Below are 25,124 nucleotides of genomic sequence, written 5' to 3' on the forward strand. Positions count from 1 at the left end.
AGATGTTAAAGGTCTTTGACCTAGGCTCGCAACAGCCGAAGCACAAGCTCTGCTCACCATCCGTAGGGCAATGGACAGTGGAGACTTCTCCATTGACTTTCGTGACCCTGCAGTCAAAGCTGTTTAACCCAGAGGCACTGGTGCAAGCCTTCCTCATAGCCTGGCTGACTATATCAAGGACGAGCTTGCTCTCCCCATGACCCGTCCTCAACGCTTGATGCCGCCATTGACCTTGCCGCTCGTATTGACCGTGATACAGACCCGGGAGGAGGGAGAAGGGCCGCTCAGTCAACCTGCCATCCGTACTCGGGTCGAGCACCGCCTGTCCAGCCCCTGCCTGTCAAGTCCTATGCAGCCAACACAATCAGCCTGAGCCCATGGAGATTGGCGTGCCTCTCTGACTCCCGAAGAGCGTCGGCTTGCGCTAAGCTCCAACCTTGCCTCTACTGTGGTGGCGGAATCACTGCAGCCGCTACTTGTCCGGCAAAAGCCGCAGCTCACCAGGTGTAGGGGAGATCCGGTGAGCTCAACAAGCCTTCAGTCTCCCTCCATCCGAAAGACCTATCTCCGCCTCAGCTTTCTGGACAAGACTCAACATTGGCCGCCCTTGTGGATTCCGAGCCAACAACATCATGGACCCTGAGCTTGCACAGCAACTGGGCGTGAACCATCATCAACTGACACAACCCATTCCTGCACGAGCCCTGGATGGCATCATTTGCACTGTCACTCATATGTCCGCCTGTGACAATCCTGCTGTCAGGAAAACCACCAGGAGTCATCCAGTTTCACCTCTCCTACACTCACCGGGCCAACCACTCATTCTTGGATACCCGTGGGTCTTGGCCAGCACAAACCCCCACATCGACTGGGAGACAGGAACATCTCATGAGTGGGGGAAGGAGTTGTCACCAGACCTGTTTAAGGGGGGCCACCTGCCTGCTCACCGGGAAGGATCTAGCACAACCCAACATAACTAATGTTCGGCCTGTTACCACAGCCTGAAAGAGGTGTTAACAAATCCAAGGCGCGACATCTTCACCCTCTACACAGACCCTATGACTGCGCGATTGATCTGCTGCCTGGCACAGCACTTAAGTGCTGTATTCACTGTCAGCCCCGGAAAGAAAGGCCATGGAGGACAGCATTAATGACTTCTGTTGCTCTCCGGGGATAATTAGACTGCTGCCTTCCTTCGCAGGAGCAGATTTTTCTTTGTCGCAAGAAGGAGTTTTTCGTCATGCATAGATTATCGGGGTTGGAACGACATCAATGTTAAGAATCGCTTACCCACTGCATTCTGCTCTTCAAACTGCTGTGGTGGGAGCCACTGTATTCACTAAGCTGGACCTTCGCAATGCCTACCATCTGGTGCGGATGAGGGAGGGAGACGAATGGAAGACAGCTCAAATACACCAACCGCCACTAGTGAATATTCCTCATTGCGCCCTTCGCCTCACTCAATGCCCTCGTGCAGATTTTTCAAGCTCCTAGTGAATGATATCCTCAGGGACATGCTAAATAGTAGATTTCAGTACCTTGACGATATTCTTTAATATTCTCAAAGACTGTGTCAGAACACACGCACCACGTGGTCCTGCGGCGCCTGCTGGAGAATCCTCGTTTCGTGGAAGGGGAGAGAAGTGCAGCTCATGCTGCAACTGCTTTGCATTCCGGGGTATGTGGTGACCGAGGGCAGCATTCAGATGGATCTCACGAAGGTGTGGTGTCACTCCTGGCCAGTTCCTGAGTTCTGGAAGAAGCAACAGTTGGGCTTTGAAGCAACTTTATAGGAGATTATCAGAACCAGACAGTGGCTGCACTCCTCACGGCGCTAACCAGCACTAAACAACCGTATCAATGGACATCAGCTGCTGATAAGGCCTTCAATATCCTCAAGACATGTTTCCCACTTCTGCTCCCATCCTCCAGATGCCAGATGCAGCAAGGCAGTTTGTGGTGGAGGTAGATGCTTGGGACGTGGGAGGGTGCAGTGCTTTCAAAGAGCAGCTGAGGATGGCAAGATGCAACCCTGTGCCTTCTACTCCCTTCGCCAACTCCTGCCAAATGCAACTCACGACATTGGGAACCGCGAGCTGTTGGCTGTCAAGCTCGCCTTGAAGAATGGCGGCACTGGTTAGAGGGGTCAAAGGAACCATTCGTAATGTGGACAGACCACAAGAACCTGAGAATATAAACAGCCAGGAGGCTGAAATCCCGTCAACAGCGGTGGGTTTTACGCGCTTAATTTCACGCCCCTACCGCCCGATTGCAACATCAAACCTGATGCTCTCCCGATGTTTAGAAGGACGAGACCACCGCCATGACAGCTCCTGCGCTTCCCAGCCACTTGGTCGTAGCGTACTGGAGATCGAGGCAGGTATGGAGGCTTCAACCCAGCCAGTCAAGCACCAGCGCCCTGCAACCGTCGTTTGTTCCAGCAAATCTCTCAGGTCAGTTAGTGGGGGTACTAACCCTGGCCTGGCCTGTCATCCCGGCATCACTCGCAACCTTCATCTGGTCCGCCATCGGTTCTGGTGGCGGGGGATGAGACGGGATGTCGAGAATTCATCCGAGCTTGTCCCACTTGTAACCGAAACAAGACTCCCAACCAGCCTCCTGCTGGGGTTGCTGCAACCCCTACTCATACCCAAGAGGCCCGGTCCCACGTTTCACTGGATTTGTTACGGGCCCCGCCTCTGGACGGACACACAGTATCCTTACATTGTTGACCGCTTTAGTAAGATGATCCACTTCGTGCCCCTTCCCAAACTACCCTCTGCTAAAGAGACCTCCCAGGTGGTCTGGAACATGTGTTTGTATCCATGGCCTACCCTGTGATATAGTGTCAGACCGGGGCCCAATTCTCAGCAACCGGAAGGAGTTGTATTCTGGGGGCTGACAATTTTTTTATTCAAATTAGAGATGGGTACCTATCAAAAAGGACGTCGAATGGATGCAAAGCAGTGTGACAGTCTGCCAGCCATTTGTAAAAAAGCGTTTTACGTTTTTATTACGTAAGTGTCAGAAAAAACGATACATTTAAAAACAAAGAGGTAAACATCTTTCTCACCTCGGATATGATTGTCTCTATTGCGGTTCCCGTTGATGGAGAACCGTTTAATGTGATTTGTGTTTTGGCGTCAATTTGGTGGTCGTTCCTCTGATGCATGGTGCTGGCATTATCATCTATATGCCAGGACCGTCAGGCATTGATGAAGTTCAGGTATGGGAGTTATCCAAATCCGCCACGGATCTCTGTTACGCCTCACATACAGCAGAAATCTCTTCCAGTGCTGTTGAAGGACGAGAAAATTATACATTGACATTGCTTTGTATAGCCTGTTTCAAAATTCCAGAATCAAGCTGGAGTGTTATTGAGTGTGGCCTTGCCATTCAACACTCAAACCACCTGAGAATGTCTCTTTCAGGGTTATGGTTGAAATCATACTCTTTCAAAGTCATTGTAGTGTGAACATAATTGCAGTCTGTGTCAGATAACTTTTCACTTTTCTTCTCAAAAACCAACAGGCGAAACCTGTGTTTTGAAATGACTCACTTACGAAGGACATGCACTATAGTGTATGAATGTATGAAGATTGTGAATGAATGGCTGGATAGATGGGCGATGGATGGACAGAGAGACTGATGTAGGACGGGCGGACTGACAAGCGGATGAAGGAGTGAGGATTCACTCATAAGCAAGTAAAATTTGTCTACAAGATATCTTCATGAGGTGAGGGGCAGGTACAGGGCCAGCGGTGCGGTTGTAGTTGATAAAGGCACAGATGAGGCAGGAGTCCACGACCATGCTCGCCTCATGAGAAGGCCATCATGAAGAGGGAGAGGGAAGTTGTTCAATAATCAGCAGCATGGCAGGTTTCAATAATCAACTAGTCTGGTTTTGTTTAATACAGATTCTGATGTCCTCCTGGAAGAAAAGTATTTTGATTTGTGGGCTGAACAGTCACTGTAGTAATTTTACTGCCCAAAGAAAGTCCAGACAGAGAAAATAATGACAGATGAACCAATTCATCAGGTTACCGCGTTCATCCCTGGCTACGAGGTCATCCAATGGCGCTGATTTGTCTTTTACCTCAGTCACTGGCATAATCCGTAAGGTGCATCATGACAGCGTCGTCCCCACAGTGACCGTCGCGGCGTATTCAACCCGAAGCCGCTGATTCTGGTAGCATCACGCCGAACGGGCTGCGGTGGCGGCTTTCAGGGGCAGGACACTAATTCGGACCGCTTATAAGAAAAACCCGCTATGCCCTCAAACCCGAACCATCAAACACTGTTTTCTTGCTCTATTTTCTTTAAACTGCATTGTTGATTTTAATATTGTTTTGAGCGTTGGTTTGGACTGATGCCGACTAAACATTCTCTCAATGCATCGTCCCAGTGAGCGCTGATGAAGATTTCATCAAAGGAGTGCATTACAGTGGCTTAAATCCAATAACATTCAAAAGGTGACAAATAGTGGTCTGAAAAACTTTATTATCACATTTTGATATTTGCCAGATTGACTTTAGATGCGGTATAACGTTGGCTAACTAGCTAAAAAGTTGAGGAGGACACCAGATTTTGAAACATAACATTAGCATTTGCTATTATTTTGACTAACTTTGTTAGGTAGTGACAACATTGCCCATCTGTCTCAAAATGGAATTAAACGACATGATAATGCAATAAAAGTTAATTCTAATAAATGTTTGACTACTTTTGTAGCGTCATCGTTCCAGGCTTTTTATGGTGCAATTTAGACTCAACAGTAGTTGCTTATCCTTCCCAGAATATGCTGGGCTTATCACCACTTTTGGGACCACCACTATGGTGCTTACCGATAGAGAATTGGCTTGAGAACTTTCATAACAATGGCATTTTGTTCCGAGTGATGGAGAGTGCAACCGATGGAAATAATGACAGTTGTTAAGATGTTTTCTTTCAACATTAAGATTGAACCAGATCATCTCTTTGACAACCCGACAGTGTATAGCTCTCAGAGAACTTTGGATATAAGTGAAATACCCATTTATGAAAGCACTTAACAGAAGTAACCAGCATTTTTCACGAAAACAGATGTTACCAAAATCTAAACGTGTTTTGACAAATGAAGTTAATTCTGATCTAACAAAGCAAAACTCTTCAACCTTTCCAGTTGGACTTTGGGTTAAGACTGAAGGTTGTCTTTAATTCAAAACATCCAATCTCTTTTCAACCTTGTCATCTTAATGTTTGGAGTTGGTAGCCTACCTTGTGGTTGTCTGCTGGGGTGGGTATCTGAAGGTCAAAATGGCTGGGCGCTGGTCTTCTGGATGACTGTCGGCGGCCCCTGTCCATGTTGGCCATGTAGCCAGAGTGTTGGTGCTCAGTCGTCCAGTAGACCCACTACATGAGACAGACAGCGAGGATGTGACAGTGCTCATGTCCCCTCAGAATCTCCTATCACACCAGTCCCATGGTACTGGAAACCAGAAAAGCTATAACATCAAACTGTTGAATGAATAGATGTTTAACCATTGAATAATTTTGGCATGATTTTGTCAGCAGGAGTTGGAGTGAATTCCCAACTCAATTCAACCAATTCAGAGTCTCAATTGGAATTCTCACAAAAGTGGAATTTACAGTTGACTTCCTGAATCGAAAATAAAATTGATGAATTATTATGCGAACAGGTGATCATGTGACATGCCTGGCGTGGTCCTGATAAACCTCTTCTCCATTGGGTCAGAAGTGAGACCGACTAGGCCAGGCTCTATCTCCACTGTCTGCAGAAGGCAACATGGCGATCACTCTCAGCTCACTTAGAAGCAGCCTCTGATCAGGAAGGCATCCCAAATGTAATAATTCTTAACCACAAATAATTAATAAGAATATATCTCTCTCTTATATATATCATTTAACAAGATAACTAACACCTGCTCAAAGGTCTGAAGCATTAGCTCAAACGGATGCTCCCATCCCTCCAGCATGATGGTGTGGTCAGGCTCCATTTGGTTTGTACCTCATCTGATCTGGTGCTGTCGTCATGGGTGTTTTACTATCCAATCAGCAGCCAGACCCTCTGGGTAAACAATCTGCTAAGGTGGTTCTTCAATCTGTCACACCTGTGAAGACAGTGACAGTAAAAAAGGACCAAACACTGAACATAAGAGGGCAAGAGGATGTGCTGTGACTTTGGGTAAAATGGGCTTTGGTTTGAAGTCTTCAAAAGGGTCCCTCTGAGTCAAGCACAGACTGATATTAGATGGAGAGAACAAAATATAGCCATTACTAACACGACCTCAATTAAACATCAACATCAGCTTGTCAAAAGAGAAAAGCTGATTGGCAAATGTCTATGTGTTACTATTGTGAAGTCTATGTTCCTCTGCCTGTCTTATCCTCTACCACATGGGATCAGTAGATCAAACTCTGATTGAAGTGGAAGTCAGGCGTGGTGTTCCTCAGCAGACAGAAGACTGTAGTCTGCGTCTGTGGATCTATCCTCCTGATGATCTCATAGGCGGATCCTGGAGAAGATGAGAAGCCTCAAAGGGATCTGAGGAAAGGAAACAATAAATAACTCAATATGTTTTTATTAATAAATATTGGTACTTATTTAACAGTTCTTTCCACATACACAAATAACTGTCATGTTTGTTTTGTCTAGCAGCAGCATTCCAACTCGTGTTAGTTTTGTTTGTGAATAAGATTATATTAGGAAATCAGCCTATGCAAGTATTTTATTAACAAATTCTCATTTTCCTCATGATCTCAGTTTGGCTCATCTTGTCACTTTGAAATAATTTAGAAACCTTGGAGGATTATCTCAGTGAAAGTGTAACAATTTTAAATTCGAAAAATAAGCTTTATTCAATACAATTATGAGAAATTAGTTAAAAAAAGAAAAAGCTTAGCCTATAAATGCTATTGTATCTCATGTGCAATATTCCTATGTGGATACTGTTTCCAAGGGTGTTTTAAATGAATCTCCCAAATAACTGTACTTTAGAATTTGGAATAGAATGTACAGTGGAATATAACCCAATTGATCTGCATTGCTTCTTATCTATTTGATTCAAAGCATAGGAGTAAAGTGTGTCCCATAGGGTATGTAATGTATTTGCATCTTTTTGTCTTAGTGACTTGATCGTCATTTTTACGCCAATTTGCGTATGATTGCTTCCAGCGAGTCAAACCACGCCCCTTGGCGGTGCAAGCACCATGCTCTACTGACTGAAACTACCACAGGACCACGGAACCCGTTCTCATTTCTGTGGGCAGAAAAGAACCTCAGCCGTATCACTGGCTTAACCTGGCTACATTAACTGCTCGCGACTCATCACATCTGGTTCCGGCCTTCCAGCCTGGTGTGGGAACGCCTGACGGTTGTTTTGTACTGCTCACACACACTTGGCTGCATGAGGTGCCTGGAGCAGTAGTCCAGGAGTTTGGCAGGTCTTGTTGTTTAGGCTAAGACTGAGTCCGCGGTGAGAGAACGCCACGCCTCCCAGGAGCCACTGCACCTGGGTGGCTGGCCGCCATTACTAAAAATGCATTCGTCTGAGATGGTGAGAGAAAACTGAAAACAGATTAATTTCAGAGCACAGACAGATGGAAAGAGAAAAGTCAGAGAGCAGTGTTGAATGGAGACCTGCGACATGCTGTACGTCCTTGTTTGGCTGGTGGCATAGGGCTCAAGCCCCCACAAGAAAGTGAACTGTCTTTCTGACCTTTGTCTTAGCATCTTTTCTGCTGGACAGTGTTGTGCCCTGGTAATCCTGAATAAGGAGTCATTCATATGCTGAACTTCAGGCATTCATCTCTGGACCAAACTCCCATCAACATTACCTAAGGCTGAACCACTGCTGTGATCATCTAGCCCCTGTGGATCAGAGCAAAGGCTTGTCTCTGTTTTAACCATAATACCTTCACTATTAATATATCTCCATAATATATTTTTACTGTGTTGGGTGTTTCCAGACAAAGCTAAGGATCTTGGTCAGCATGAGTTATATGATCTTCGGTCCAACAACATTGTTCTCTGATATTTATCCTGAGTTCAGTAGAATAAGAGGACAGATAGACGATACAGTAACTTTTCACTGCTGATTTTCAACAGCTCAACACTGTCTGTCGTATACATTTGCTGGTCAGGTTAGCGGAGGAGACAGAAATATGTAATTAAGTGAAAAAAAATAGAACGATATTTAATAATTAATTGAATAGGGACCAGAGAATTGGGCCACCGTGGAAGAAATAGGACCAAGAAAAGGGAGTGGTTAATTGGATTTGAACAAAAGGTCATACCACAAGTGTCCTCATCAAGAGTGGTCAGAGCAGTAAATATCTTCCAGTACAGATGTTGTCAGGCGGCAGGCAGACAGAGGTGTCATTGGCACAGGGGTGTCGGGGGCTTTACAGAGGATGTCTCCCAGCCTTCTCCTCCCGGACAGATCCTCACAGTCCTGGTTCCCGTCACACACCCAGCTCTTGCGAGTCTGGCCTGTGTGGGAAAGCGACGGAGGCGATGAGTGGTAAAAGGCATGAGACCATGTAGTCAAATAATTTTGTGGTACCAAGAAATATTTTGAATGATTACAAACACAAGTTCAACAAATGCAGAAATATAATTGGTGTCAAGTCTCTGTGGAAAGCAAATGCTCAGAAAAAACAGAGAAAATAGTCATGTGATACCTAAGCCTAAACTGTCATTACAATCAGTCAAGCAGTTACCTGGATCTAGGTAGTTGGTCAAATGTGTTTCTATCAAAAGAAGTGACTGGAAGATAGAAGAATTTTAGAAACAATTTATGAAAACAGAAGCAATTATTGGGCTTGTGAAGTAAAAGCACAATCTCAGAGGAATCCTGAAAAAGCTGAAGATAAAACTTTATGACATCAGAAGAAATAAAGTACCCAATGTCTTCCATTTTACTGTCATGCCTAAGGCATAAAGTGTAGGAGAAGCTCACAAGATGCACTGCAGGTATCATAAAACGCTCACATTTTAGAGAAGATATGAAAGGCGCTCTGGATTTTCTCACGATGTGTGAATGTTAACCCCACACAAGGACACAAATTAAGACCATTTGAGGGTAATAACCAGAGATAAATCAAATAAATGTATGTCTAATTAACCTGAGAGGTGACATTAAAAACATGGCCGCTCTGGTTCATTTTGGGGACATAGAGTACAGTGCTGTATGCAGAGGTTACGTAAAGGAGCTAGCATGACACAAAACATCTGGAGATGTAGCTGCAGTACCTGAGATTTTACAGGTGAGCTTGGGTGTGGGTCACAGAAGCAAGAGTCCTGTATGAAATCTTGATGAAGGCAGCATAGCTGTCTACAGTTAAACATGGGTCTTTAATGAAGTATGCACTGCAATAGAGCCACAGATTGTGAAGCATTTTCTAAATGTTTTCACACAGTAGCTTCAGTACTGTACCTGAGGTTTGACAGGTGAACCCTTGCGTGTGGGTCGCACATTCTGCTGGTGCCTTCACAGTCTGCCTCGTACTCCCGTCTCGCAGTCCTTGTCCCCTGGGCCACACCTCCAGCGCTGGGATACAGGTGCCACTGGGCTGGCCACGGCAATGGAACTCATCTCCGCTGCAGTATAGCTGATACAGAGGCTATAGGAGCAGAGGTCACAGAGATAAACATACATTTACAAATTTAGAGTTCAGGTAGGGCTCAGCACTTCAGCAAATAAAGTAAATTTTTTCTTGCATAAAAAATTTTACAAAGACAGATATGTATATTAAACCCATATTCCTAAACGTATCCCCTGTGGAAGTGTGATGAATAGCATCCCCATTTGGAAGACTATATTGGGCATATTCGTAATCTAATATTCCTTCACAGATCTAAGACTTGAAACTAAAGGGGGCATGTCCCGTATAAACAGATAGAAACATAATATAGTAAGTTACCTTCCTCATCTGTCCAGAGCAGGTGGTGTTTATCACTGTTGTCCCCACAGTCATCGTCTCGTTTTACAAAGCCCAGTGGTAGGATACACTTCCCACTGGTACACTGGAATCAAATGGTGGAACAGGGTGGACACAACCCCATCTCTCAGTCTACTACATCCCCACAGTCATCATCTGTGGGAGGTGAAAAGGGAAAAGGATAAAGAGAGGGAGAAAGATGGAAGAGGAGGGGGAAAGGATGGAAGAGGAGGGGGAAAGGATGGAAGAGAGAGGGAAAGGATGGAAGAGAGAGGGAAAGGATGGAAGAGAGGGAAAGATGGAAGAGAGGGGGAAAGGATGGAAGAGGGGGAAAGGATGGAAGAGTAGAGGGAAAGGATGAAAGAGGAGAGGCTGAGTGGATGGAAGAGAGGGGGAACGAATAGATTAAGAAACAGTGTTGGAGTGAAACTTGATCCTGATAGCATCTTTCCAGAAAACTAGTTGAAAATGATGTTGGAGTTGCAACCTGATTTACAACCAATTCCCAGTTGTACACTGGTTGTTGTAATGATGCCATTTTAAATCAGGCAAAGTTTTTTTTCCACTGTGGTAGAAATTGAACTGTAAAAGAGAGTGTCAGCAATATGAAAAACAACACTTACTTTGAGTCACAGTGCCATTTTCACACTAATGCAACTCATTGAACAGCTGAGCTGTGAGGTCATGTGGGGAAACTGTCAGAAAGAAAGAAAGAAGAAAAACTGTGCTATTGTTGTAATATACAGAGTTTTGGATCCTTCTAAATGATGACAGAATAATAATTATGATGTCAGAATCACATAGCCAACAATGTAAGCAGACTGAATGGTCTGGAAACCTCTGAAACAGTGTAATAATGTTATATTAGGACAGGAGACATTGGCACGGTGTGTGTTGGGTTGTTTGGGAACTTTGGGCCACAAAATGAGAGTGAATAAAGTGTTTTTCAGCGCAGGCTTGAATTAGATTTAGCAGTGCTATGAAACTGTAAATTTACTTCAGGAACACTGTCTGTCTTCTTGCTTGTACTTGTGAAGTGAAGAAAAGAGCACCAGGTGAGGTGGCCAGAAAAAAGATAAATAATAGCCATATTTTCTAAGAAGGTTCAAATTGTTCTTATGATTATTTTTTTTTTGCAGACGGTGTTCCTACTGCCTGGCCTTCATCTATGAAAACAAGTGTAAAATATGATCAGATATAATAAATTATTTTGTTAAAAACTCGTGGGGACAGTATTATGTACAGCACTGTTGGGATGTATCCTCACAGAAGAGGGGGTATTTACACTGTGGGGATACTTGACCTGGTAGGCCATTTGGGGTTCATGCGCATGTGTCGTGGGCTGTCTTTGAACCTGTTTGAACTTGTAATTTATGTCTCTTACCTGACATTTTCAACCTCTTCCTGACCCAGTCTGTAAAACCTACATGTGTCAACAGATCACCCATAGCTCCTGTGCCCAAGAATTCAAGGTAACCTTCTCTAAATGATCACTGACCCCAAGAAACACATCGTAGCCATGAAATGCTTTGAAAGGCTTGCTCATGTGGTTCACACATCATAACACCATCCCTCCCAGAGAAAATGTGCAAAGTTATACAGCTAATTCTGCACTTCTACACATTTTGCCATAGGATTTATATAAAATGTTTTCAGTTTTAGTATGATATCTGAGTGAGAGGATAACAAAACTAATGGGGCTCCTCGCTGGTAATTAATCTCATGATTACTACAACTCATCAAATATCAAAAACAAGTGAGAGACGGTTTGATCCAGTTAACAATTTAGAGTACATCTTTGAAAATCCATGGATGATGGCCAGAGAAGGAAGACAAATATCCTCATGACAAGAGAGTCCGTTATTTTCACATTTTAAACATAAAAAGCTTCTGTCTGAGCTGTCTGCTCCAGAGTATGTCAGAGCATGCCTGGAGGTTAGCCTACATGCTAAATTGAATTAATATGATGGGTAGGTAACAGAGCAGAAAAAGATATCATAAAAAAAATATAGAATAATGCAAAAGACAGAAATTCAAAACATTGGGTGAAGGATTTCTGAAAAATGTTAGGCTATAATGTTGATTTCAATTTAAGTCAATCATTCTATGGAAGGAACCAAAGGAGGAAACAAAATCTGGATCTTGTCATAGTTGAGTGGGTGCTGCTGCAAAAGCTGTGGCTATGCCACCATGCTAAACATATCACTAAGAATGCCTGGTCTAAATTTGATTAAATTTTATTCTTGGGCAGTATGCCAGCATGAATAATTCTGATACAGGTAGGCTGACTTGAGAAACACATGTCTAATTTACAGCAACGACTAAATAGTTGCAGGAGGAGGATGAATAAGCCAATTGGAAACTTGTCCAGAAGCTCACCACAAGAGGTGCCTCATCAGAGCGTGTCCTCACAGTCGCTGTCCTTCTTTGAACACAGCGCCTAGACTGTTGGATGCACTTCCCAGCTGTCACAGGAAAACTCGTCAGCTTGGTATGACCTCAAGCGAAATATATTAGTAATAGTAGCATTTTATGACATTGGCTTTTATTGGCACTGGGCCCTCAGTAAAAAGCCATGTTTTTCTAATTCATTATGCAACATTTACATTGTGTTTTTCACAGGTAATATGATCTCAATAAGCATTTTTTACACAAGTGCAGTGGTAAATGATCAGGCTCAGCTGGGGTTTTGTAGTGAGGAATCCACACCATAATAGCAGGAAGATGTGATATTTTAATTTACTGTTATGTTTTTGCTTTGTGGCCACGGCACCGGGGCGTTGGGATGTATTTTCTTTAAAAAGCGCAGGTTGCCAGGAAACGTCAGCTTGGCAGACTCATGAAAACATCAATTGTTTATTCGTATATATTATTACATTATTTTAGTAAAAAGGATGTGATTGGATTTGGCTTCCGCATTGCCCTCCGTAGAGAATTGGCTCGCTATCTATTTACAGTAATTACTTCTCCACAGAGAACAAAAGAACTGGAAAACGCGAAACAAGGATATCGCTCATATAAACCGGGCATTTTCTTATGGAATCATCCTAGCGCATGTTCAGGATCGGCATTGTGTAAACATCTGGCAACTGAAAATACTTTTGCAAGAACTAAACTTTCTCATCTACATCCCCTAACAAAACCCTCATGAACTCTGTGAGGGTAAATGGTCCTTGGATGAGAAGATGATGAATTATCACAGTATATAGATACATTAATGATGTGCAAGCACAGAAACCATGGGAATCTATGACATAATGCGTCCCCCACCAACACAGGAAATCATGCAAGAAGCCAAGTTTGTAAGAGATTTCTCTTCGCTCTGAGTATTTCCCAATGGCTGCTGACAGAACCTTCCTCCCAATGAGTATTTCTGTTGAGAAACTTGGAGATCATCCAAGTTTGACTTATTAAACATGGAATCTGTGGCCGCATCCTGTCCCATATGAGCCAGAAGGGCCCATTAGTAGAGCAAGATGGTAGCATACCAGAACAGGTGAAGTTGGACTCGTCCTCGTTGTTCCGACAGTCATTGGTCCCAGTCACAGAAAGCTTCACCTCTTAGGATGCAGCACATTCTTCAGGAAACTTTTGAACTGATCCATGGGCACTACGAATATCTGTAATGATGGGCAAAGTTGCTTTGATATTTAGTTTTGACAGGAACTTGTCATGAGCCCTCTACCCACTAAGTGGGTCCGCACCTTTAGTTGTTTCCACTCTGCTTACCACTCTCATCTCATCAGCCTAACCAGCTCCACCTGTCCCTGCTCTGCTCGCTCCGCTGCTAGCTGCGCTGCATTTACCCACTAACCTCTCCCAGATGTTATAGCCCTGTCTTTCCCAGCTCTCCTTTGTCAGATCGTCTGCAAAAGCTCACACCCGAACCTGTTGACTCAAGGTTCTGGCTCACCCTGGTTTTGTGACCCCCGGACCCCTGTTTTTTGATACTCTTCTGCCTCAGGAGGATCCAGACCTGCTTCTGCCATTACTGAATCCTGGACTACTCTTCAATCCCGGTAACTCTGACCAGCCTTCGCCATAAGGCACACGTGATTTTGGAGTTTCCCTTGTACTCGTACTGCTGCCTGGTTTCATTCCGCCCCGTTGCCAGTTCAGGTGTTTCCCCTCCCCCAGGACTTCTGGACCACAACCCGCACCGCATGCCCCATCGGAGCATCCTCCAGCTGCCACGGGGAGGCACAGACCACACATCGGGACGGGATAACCCCTGGAGCCTTCTCCACTCCCCTACATCCCTTTCCCTTTGAGTTCAAATAAACTTTCTGGTGTGAGAATGGTGTGGTCCCTCTTTGTCGTCTGTCTGAACCGTCGACAGTACGATCTGACCATCAGGACTCAGCGCACACTTCCCACGACATGGAAACCGAAGAGCCTGAGCACCCACCGCCATGCTCGCCTGGAACACACAGAGAGAGAGCTAGGCACGCATGAGGCGTATCTCCTCTCTGCTTCAGGTCGGCCACCAACAGCATCTCGCAGTTCCAGCAGCACCAGCAGCTAGTCCCAGCAGCAGCAACAACAACTCGCCATGATCATTCAACTCCTCACCAACCTGACCCCAGCCAGTCTGCCCACCGCGCCAGCCCTGCCCCCGGAGGTTACCTGCCCCGGTCATTGCAGCCGCTGCTCCGGGAACCCAAGGATTGGGAAACCCCGAGCGGTTCAACGGCGATTCAACCCAGGTCCCGGCCATTCTGACCTAAGCTGCCGACTTCAGGTTCTCCTTGCAGCCAGACCTTCGCCACGGAGGGGGCTGGATGTGCTATCACTCACCTGATGGGGCTTCGGCTTACCACGGGGAACAGCAGAGTCCGAACGTCAACCCCCGCATGTGCAACCTTCGACCTGTTTGCTGAGGAGATGCTGAAGGTGTTTGACCTTGATTCCCCCCAACACTTGCAGAGCGTCTCGTGAATTGTTCAGTATTCGACAAGGCAGACGCGACAGTCGCAGACCATTCCATCGACTTCCGAACCCTGGCTGAGACTGAAGTTCTTGGAACACACCATCGTTGGTGGGACAGCGTTCTTCCATAGTTTGGTTGACTATAACAAGGACGAAGTTGGTCTCCCATGAACTGCCTTCCACTCTTGATGAAGCCATCGCACTGACTGTCTGGATCGAGCAGTAGGATAAGCAGACCCGTCGTCGGTGGGAGGGGGCGCCAAGGTCCCCACCTACACGGCATTCGGGAGATCCGACTGGGCTCCTGTCATCTACTGCCACTCACCCAGGTCAGCTTGATCAGTCTGAGCCTATGGAGATTGGGCGAGCCTCTCTCACTCCTGGAGAGCGCCAAAGACGCTTCACCTCAAACCTCTGCCTCTATTGTGGAGGTGATGGACATCATGTGGTAACCTGCCCTTTAAAGGCCGAAGCTCACCGGGCATAGGGGGAGTCCGGGTTGACTTCAATGACCATCCCAGTCCTCAAACCTGAAACCCCTGCAGCAAGTTCACCTCCGCCTCCCTGACTCAACTCACACCCTGGCTGCTCTTGGATTCTGGCGCCGAAGCCAACATAGGCTGCATCAAGCTGGCACGCCTAACTGGGACTGGAGAACCTCCGTTGACACCTCCTATTCCTGCCCGGGCACTGACGGGACACACTCGATCCGGGCACTCATGTCACGGCCCCGGTCTCGATGGGTCTGTCCGGAAACCATCAAGAAACCTCCAGTTTCACTGCTCCCTCTCCAGGCCAACCCTCATCCTGGGTTACCCATGGCTCACGCCTGGCAACCCTCAGCTCGACTGGGTGACCGGGGTGATCAGGGAGTGGGGAGAGGACTGTGCACCGAACCTGCCTGCTTGCCGCCGCACTACCCCCTCGGCCAGTACCTACTAACTCCGCTCCTGACCCCTCCAAGGACCCTGTGTCGATTCTGCCAAGTCCCTGCATCGACAGCTCTGACCTGGGCTGTTGAGGAACAGGTGCTGGAGGCTCTCCGTAACCACAGCCAGGTCCCAGCACTTGCCCAGCTGACCGCCTGTCCCCGAAGACCTGAGGTCCCAGGTCGTTCAGTGGGGACATGATCCCGTCTAGCTTGTCACCCTGGCTCCACCCGCATTCTTACAACCTGCTCGCTTAGAGAGGGTTCTGGTGGCCCTCTCTGAGGAAGGATGTACGGGAATTACGTCCAAGCCTGCCCCATCTGCAACCAACACAAGTCGTTCTGCCAGCCCCGCAGCTGGATTGCTGCAGCCCTGCCTGTGCCCAGGAGTCCGCTGGTCCCTCTGCGCCTTGTCCTCCTCCTCCATGGCTCGTCGATGGTGGTCTGCGTTTAGCACCGTCCCCGCGCCCGCTTCGGTCCGAGAGACGGGAGGGGTAGGGGTCTCCAGTACTCATTGACTGGGAGGGCTATGGACCTGAGGAAAGGACCTGGGTGCCAAGCATCGGATTAGTGGATAGGACCTCATCACCGCGCTTTCACCAACGGCATCCTGATCCAACCTGCAAGTGTAGGGGCCGCCCCAGAGGGATCCTAACCGTCCGGCCCGCTCGCCGCTTCCTGTCCTGTGCCTGATCCTGTCTCGCTGGGACCTGTCCCATCTCCCCACCACGGCCCTCCGGCTTCCTCCGAGGATGAGGACGTTCGCCGGACAACGTTCGGAGGAGTTCTAGCCCCTCCTCGGCTCCCTCCTCCCGCCCGGCGTGGTGTTGCTCTTGGGACTTCTGGGGCCGTCCACGGGGGGGTTCTGTCATGAGCCCTCTCACTCCACTGGGTTACCACCTTTAGTTGTTTCCACTCTGCTCACCACACTCTCTCTACTCAGCCAACCCAGCTCCACCTGTCCTGCTCTGCTCGGCTCTAATTACTCTGCCAGCTGCGCTGCATTACCCACTAACCTCTCCCAGTATTTATAGCCCTGTCTTTCAGCTCTCCTTTGTCAGATCGTCTGCAAAGCTCCACCCGGAACCTGTTTGCTCACAAGCGCTTCTGGCTCACCCTGGTTTTGTGACCCGGACCTGCCTCTGTTTTTGGATACTCTTCTGCCTCAGGAGATCCAGACTCGCTTCCTGCCATTCACGACTCCTGACTACTCTTCAATCCCGAACTCTGACCAGCCTTCTGCCTTGCTAACTACGTATTTTGGATTTCCCTTGAACTGTACTGCTGCTGGTTTCATTCCGCCCCGTTGTGTCTGTGTTTCCCTCCCCCAGGACTTCGGACCACGCAACCACCGGGCGTATCACCGGACCTTGTCGCTCACTGGGGGGAGGCACAGACCCAGCAGCACATCGGACGGGATAACCCCTGGAGCCTTCACTCCTCCCATCCCTTTCCCTTTAAGTTTAAATAAACTTTCTGCGTTAGCCACGCAAATTCTTCGTGGTCCTCTTGTCGTCTGTCTGAACCGTGACAGAACTGTCATCAAATCAAATTATATTGATCACATACACATATTTAGCAGATGTTATTGCGGGTGTAGTGAAATGCTTTAGTTCAACAGTGCAGTACTATCTAACAATATAATGCATTCATATTAACGTATTCATCGTAGATACTGGATAGATAGCTAGGAAAGTATGACAGAAAAGTCAGCCTAGCAACTTCATTCTTGCATAGATGATGTGTGTTGTTAATGTCAACTTAACTCATAAATAAATCTGTCTCTGGGACATGTCCTATTCTTCATAACTGCAAAATGATACAGTATATGTTTTCTAACATGCAGAATAAGACCTACAGCAGATGTACGGTTCCTCATCACTTCCGTCCAAACAGTCATGGTCCCCCATCACATTTCCAGGAGGCCTGGATACAACGCTGGTTCCTACACTGGAACTCTTCATTCCTCATCTCCGTGTGGCTCCCCATGGTCCCCTGAATCTCCCAATGTGGCTGCAAGCACACACACATACACACAAGTCCACTTGCTGGCTCACCTTCATACTCTGCAGAACATATTCCTCAAAAGAGCCACAACTGAGGAAACGTTTATTTAATAGTTATATGCTGGCATTGAAAATCAATACCCAGCATATTGAGTTCGACATGACCATTTCTTATCTGCTGTCATTATTACTATTGATTGCCTTGGTCATTGATGTGGAGTGCCAGGCTGAACAGGCCTTTTATGTTTAAGATAAGAGTGTATTTGACATTACTTACAGGAGCAGGTGAGGTTATTCTTGTCCAGGTACTGGTTGTCAGCATAGCAGGCACACACTCTGCTATCGGGAATGGCCAGACACAGGCTACCGCAGCCACCATTGTTAACCCGACACGCATTGTCACCTAAAGATCAATTAGATAAACCAAAGTAGGCTAAATCAGATAATTCTTGGCAGCTGCAGCGCTTTATAATGCAACATATTAGGAAGACAATAACATAACTCATAACTGTACTAGCAGATACACTGCATTCGGAAAGTTTCAGACCCCCTTGACTTTTTTCCCATTTTGTTACGTTACAGCCTTATTCTAAAATGGATTAAATAAAAACAATTTCTCATTAAGCTACACAAAATATCCCATAATGACAAAGCAAAAACAGGTTTTTTGAAATGTTTGCAAATTTATAATAAAATTAACAACAGAAATACCTTATTTACATACAGTGGGGAAAAAAAGTATTTAGTCAGCCACCAATTGCAAGTTCTCCCACTTAAAAAGATGAGAGAGGCCATTTTCATCATAGGTAAACGTCAACTATGACAGACAAAATTGAGAAAAAAAATTCCAGAAAATTACATTGTAGGATTTTTCTGAATTTATTGCAAATTATGGTGGAAAATAAGTATTTGGTCACCTACAAACAAGCAAGATTTCTGGCTCTCACAGAATTGTAACTTCTTCTTTAAGAGGCTCCTCTGTCCTCCACTCGGTGGCCTGTATTAATGGCACCTGTTTGAACTTGTTATCAGTATAAAAAGACACCACTGTCCACAACCTCAAACAGTCACACTCCTGCAAACTCCACTAAGTGGCCAAGACCAAAAAAGCTGTCAAAGGACACGAGAAACAAAATTGTAGACCTGCACCAGGCTGGGAAGATTTAAATCTGCCATAGGTAAAGCAAGCTTGGTTTGAAGAAATCCAACTGTGGGAGTGGCACATTAGTAGGAAATGGAAGACATACAAGACCACTGATAATCTCCACTCCAATCTAAGCGCCACACAAGATCTCACCCTGTGGGAGTCAAAAATGATCACAAGAACGGTGAGCAAAAATCCCAGAACCACACGGGGGACCTAGTGAATGACCTGCAGAGAGCTGGGACCAAAGTAACAAAGCCTGCCACCATCAGTAACACATACGCAGTGCCAGACGTGTCCCCCTGCTTAAACCCAGTACATGTCCAGGCCCGTCTGAAGTTTGCTAGAGTGCATTTGGATGATCCAGAAGAGGATTGGGAGAATGTCATATGGTCAGGATGAAAACCAAATATAACTTTTTGGTAAAAACCATTTCGTCGTGTTTGGAGGACAAAGAATGCTGAGTTGCATCCAAAGAACACCATACCTACGTGAAGCATGGGGGGTGGAAACATCATGCTTTGGGGCGTTTTTCTGCATAGGGATCAGACTCGACTGATCCGTGTAAAGGAAAGTGAATGAATGGGGCCATGTACGTGTGATTTTGAGGAAAAACTCCTTCCCATCAGCAAGGGCAGCTGAACATGAAACGTGGCTGGGTCTTTCCAGCATGACAATGATCCCAAACACCGCCCGGGCAACGAAGGAGTGGCTTAAAGAAGAAGCATTTCAAGGTCCTGGAGTGGCCTAGCCAGTTCTGCAGATCTCAACCCCATAGACAATCTTTGGAGGGAGTTGAAAGTCCGTGTTGCCCAGCGATAGCCCCAAAACATACTGCTCTAGAGGAGATCTGCATGGAGGAATGGGCCAAAATACTAGCAACAGTGTGTGAAAACCTTGTGAAGACTTACAGAAAACGTTGGTATTTGACCTGTGTCATTGCCAACAAAAGGGTATATAACAAAAGTATTGAGAAACTTTTGTTTTTGACCAAATACTTTATTTTTCCCACTCATAATTTGCAAATAAATTCATAAAAAAATCCTACAATGTGATTTTCTGGATTTATTTTTTCATTTTTGTCTGGGTCATAGTTGACAGGTTATAAGATGAAAATTACAGGCCCTCTCATCTTTTTTAGTGGAGAACTTGCACAATTGGTGGCTGACTAAATACTTTTTTTCCCCACTGTAAGTATTTAGACCCTTTGCTATGAGAGACTGAAATTGAGCTCAGGTGCATCCTGTTTCCATTGATCATCCTTGAGATGTTTCTACAACTTGATTGGAGTCCACCTGTGGTATTTTCAATTGATTGGACATGATTTGGAAAGGCACACACCTGTCTATATATGATCCCACAGTTGACAGTGCATGTCAGAGCAAAAAACCAAGCCATGAGGTTGAAGGAATTGTCCGTAGAGCTTCGAGACAGGATTGTGTCGAGGCACAGATCTGGGGAAGGGTACCAAAACATTTCTGCAGCATTGAAGGTCCCCAAGAACACAGTGGCCCCCATCATTATTAAATGGAAAGAAGTTTGGAACCACCAAGACTCTTCTTAGAGCTGGCTGCAAGGCCAAACTGAGCAATCGGGAGAAGGGTCTTGGTCATGGAGGTGACCAAGAAACCGATGGTCACTCTGACAGAGCTCCAGAGTTCATCTGTAGAGATGGGGAGAACGTTCTGCAGCACTCAACCAATCAGGCCTTTATGGAAGAGTGGCCAGATGGAAGCCACTCCTCAGTAAAAAAGGCACATGACAGCCCGCTTGGAGTTTGCCAAAAGACACCTAAAGACTCTCAGACCACCTGAGAAACAAAAATTCTCTGGTCTGATGAAACCAAGTTTGAACTCTTTGGCCTGAATGCCAAATGTCAGCGTCTGGAGGACACCTGGCACCATCCCTACGGTGAAGCATGGTGGTGACAGCATCATGCTGTGGGGATGTTTTTCAGCGGCAGGGACTGGGGGAGACTGTCAGGATTGAGGGAAAGATGGAAAGAGCAAAGTACAGAGAGATCCTTGATGAAAACCTGCTACAGAGCAAGCTCAGGACCTCAGACTGGGGCGAAGGTTCACCTTTCAACAGGACAACGACCCTCAGTACACCAGCTAAGACAATGCAGGAGTGGCTTTGGGACAAGTAGCCGTCCGCGACCGGGAGACCCTTGGGGTGGCGCACACTGGCCCAGCGTCGTCAGGGTAGGGGGAGGAATGGCGGGGATGTAGCTCAGTTGGCTAGAGCATGGCGTTTGCAACGTCAGGGTTGTGGGTTCGATTCTCAACGGGGGTATGAAAAATAAAAAAATATGTATGCACATGTAACTGTAAGTCGCTCTGGATAAGAGCGTCACAAAATGACTAAAATGTAAATGTAAATGTAAGTCTCTGAATGTCGTTGAGTGGCCCAGCCAGAGCCGGACTTGAACCCGATCGAACATCTCTGGAGAGACCTGACCAGAGCTTGAGAGGATCTGCAGAGAAAGAATTAGAGGACTCCCCAAATACAGATGTGACAAGCTTGTAGCGTCATACCCAAGAAGATTTGAGGCTGTAATCGCTGCCAAAGGTGCTTCAACAATGTACTGAGTAAAGGGTCTGAATACTTATGTAAATGTGATATTTCCGTTTTTTGTTTTTAATACATTTGCAAAAGTTACTACGAACCTGTTTTTGCTTTGTCATTATAGGGTATTGTATGTATAGATTGATGGGGAAAAAATACAATTTAATCAATTTTAGAATAAAGCTGTAACGTAACAAAATGTGGAAAAAGTCAAAGGGTTTGAATACTTTCCGAATGCACTGTATATGATTCTAGTTACAATGACGCTATTATACCAAATACTTTATTCAAAACTTTCATAAAACGGCTTTTATGTCTGTATTCCTATTCCCCTATTGCATGCCAGTCAGAGAGAGACTGTTTACATGACTCAGCCAAAGGCAGAATCATCCAAACCCCGCTGCTATTAAAAGTCTGAGCGGACAACATCAACAGATGAAAAACGGAACACACTGTGTCTGACGGATCGTTTGGCGTCCTCCTTGAAGTAGATGAAACTTTATTTGGAGTGGAGGATACGAAGAGCGGTAAAAAGGAGGGATGAAGTCTGAGGTGAAATAAGGCATAAGAAAGAAGTTGTGAAGGTGAGGTAGTGGCACCCAGCTGAGTTCAGCGTTCCTTTTGGGAGTATTGAGAGACAGGACAGACAGGTGCTTCCCTGTGCCAACCAATGACTGTTATCATGACAACCCCAGTGCAGCTGAGTCTGAAAGCATGGCCTGGGGTAACTATAAGTAGCTGTTAAAGGATTGAGAGTGGGTGTACATTTGAGGACATCCTCAGCTTAAAATTCTCATTGAGTCAATCATTTCTTTGTTTATGACTTCTTCCTCCATGGCTATGAGGTTTAGCTGTTAGAGGCGCGGGTTGCACCAGACAGACTAAAATATGCCTGACCCCCTACTGTAAGGAGCCAGAGTGCCAGAGTTGTGCATATAAAATATGCTAAAAGGGAAAAATCTAAAGAGAATCTTATGACTTATTAACTGTCATGCATTTCAAACCTCCTGGCTGGAGCAAAGCCCAAGTTTAGAACTTCCAGCCATTTTCAGTGTTTGTAATTTCATCGAAGGTCCCCTCAGTTCACCCATCTCATCAGGTTTGATGAAAAAAACTGGTTTCACAGGGTTGAGAGACACAGGGATCCTGTACTGTACATAATGATTATTATATATCCACTAGTCTCTGATATATTTATATTCCAAAAGTGAGCAGTCTTGTATTTAAATAGTTTTGGTGCATGACAATGATATAGTGTGATCGTGTATTTACCTTGCCCTTGCCTTTGAGCATCGTGATCACAGATAGCCCAAAAGAGGGGGTTTCTCACTTCTCATTAGAGCAACCTGCCCTGACTGCAAGTCAGTTGGAAAAAGTAGAGGCGTTCATGTAATCGGTCCAGAAACGGAATTCTGGTGCAGGGAAATTCCAGAGGGGATGGTTTAATTCTTTGCCGTTATACACCACCTTTGGATAAAAGAAACAAAGAACATGTTAGACAATAATTCACAGTTAAAAGCAACTTTTTGATGGAGTCATGTATTTGCAACCATACAAATATTGAAAATAAATTTGTACATATTCAAATGTAACTAAACATATTTGTTGATGGTATAGTCTTAATCAGTAGAAAAGAACACTCACTCATTTACTAACCGTTCTGTGGGTGCCATCGAGGGAGATTTTCTCTATGTGGTCATAATAAGCATCGCACCAGTCATGTTACTGGCGCCATGGTCTAGAGTGAGTCCGTTGGGCCACAGTATGTCTAGTGACAAAGTCCTGCCGGTGGGATCCATCCATCCAGGCTTTCTCTATCCTGCCAACACTATCGTTCACCTCATCCCCTCCTCCCAGTCTGTCCAGTACATCCAGTGAAAACCAGAAAAAAATGAATTATCAATGACGATGGTTTAGCATAGAGAGTGGTAGATCATTTAGCCCAAATATACACAGAGTATACAAAAACATTATGAACACCTGCTCTTTCCATGACATAGGCATGTCCTCCGAGATGCAGTGGTCAAGGCACTGCATCACCGGTCTAGCTGTGCCACTAGAGATCCTGGTTGAATAGGCTCTGTCGTAGGCGCGACGGGAGCCCAGGCGGCGTAAATGGCCCAGCGTTGTCTAGGGGAGGGAATGGCGCAGGGAGTAGTTGGTAGAGCATGGCGTTTGCAACGCCAGGGTTGTGGGTTCGATTCCAGTATGATAAATATAAAAATTATAAAAATAATGTATGCTCACTAACTGTAAGTCGGATAAGAGCGAAATGCGGTAATAGGGCTGACCAGGTGAAAGCTATGATCCCTTATTGATGTCACTTGTTAAATCCACTTCAAATCAGTGTAGATGAAGTGGGCAGGAGACAAGTTAAAGAAGGATTTCTAAGCCTTGAGACATGGATTGTATATGTCTGCCATTCAGAGGGTGAATGTGCCTTTGAACCGCGGTATGTTCGTAGGTGCCAGGCGCACCGGTTTGTGTCAAGAACTGCAACGCTGCTGGGTTTTTCACACTCAACAGTTTCCCATGTGTATCAAGAATCATCCAGCCAATTTGACACAACTGTGGGAAGCATTGGAGTCAACATGGACCAGCATCCCTGTGGAACGCTTTCTACACCTTGTAGAGTCCATGCCCGACGAATTGAGGCTGTTCTGAGGGCAAAAGGTAGGTAGGGGGGGGGTGTAACTCAAACCTGTTTGGTTATACTGTATATTTTAAGACATGATACCAAATGTGTGAAAATCAAATCAAATCAAATCACTCTTAAGTTCACGAAAAGCAGCAGACACTCTAGGCTGCTCTGACACTGTTAGGCCTGTTATACCAGAGAGCAACACACTACTTAAATTTTGCCAGAGCAGCAATTCACAGCATTTCAGTCTCCATCTCACCTCTAAGCTCATTCTTATAATGAACTAACCGAAAAGTGTCCAACCTCAGCTCCTTTCCTCAGATGGAGATGTAGGCCGCGATTCAATCAATCGCGCTTTGTCGGCTATGCATTTAAAGGCAATGTTTCAGCATTTGTGGAGACCGCATTCAGGTAAAACACTGCATATGTTCGTCTCAAGTGAAAATTACCTTTAAATGTCAAGCGTGCTAAAATGTGGATACTGATAGGATTGATTCCCGGCCAGAGTCAATTTACTCAAAACAGTACCAAAAATTGGGTCCTAACATCTTATGTCCAAACCAATATCTACTGAAAACGTCCACTACACATGAGGAGGCCTTATCAGGGTGTGAACTGTAAAATAAATGTTCACCTGTGCAGAGGGTCCACCACGATCGCTCTGGGGTGAGACATATCTCCCTCTAACAGAGTTCTCCTGGTTTGTGCAGCTTTCTCCAATCTGGCAACGCTGATTGTTTTCCTGTAGCCAAATCCATTTGTCCAGTACGTTGTTCCCTATCCAGTCCACTGAGATCCCCTCTACGTTATCAAGGTCTAGGTCAGGATGTGAGGGGGAAAAAAGAGGCAGAATTAAATGCATACAGTACCCTGCTGTTATCCTCTATGATTATCCCTGCAGGAGCCGTAATCTTATCACTGTCTCCAGATCGTCGTTAACGGAATCGAAACCCCAAAGCATTGTTC

The 25,124-nt window shown here is 45.7% G+C and overlaps 1 pseudogene; it reads right to left on the minus strand.

Moving 5' to 3' along the window:
• Positions 1 to 25,124, minus strand: part of LOC123486395 — a 107,797-nt pseudogene that overhangs the window by 78,350 nt on the left and 4,323 nt on the right.

The sequence above is a fragment of the Coregonus clupeaformis genome, unplaced genomic scaffold (assembly GCF_020615455.1).
Source record: "Coregonus clupeaformis isolate EN_2021a unplaced genomic scaffold, ASM2061545v1 scaf1192, whole genome shotgun sequence".
NCBI lineage: Eukaryota > Metazoa > Chordata > Actinopteri > Salmoniformes > Salmonidae > Coregonus > Coregonus clupeaformis.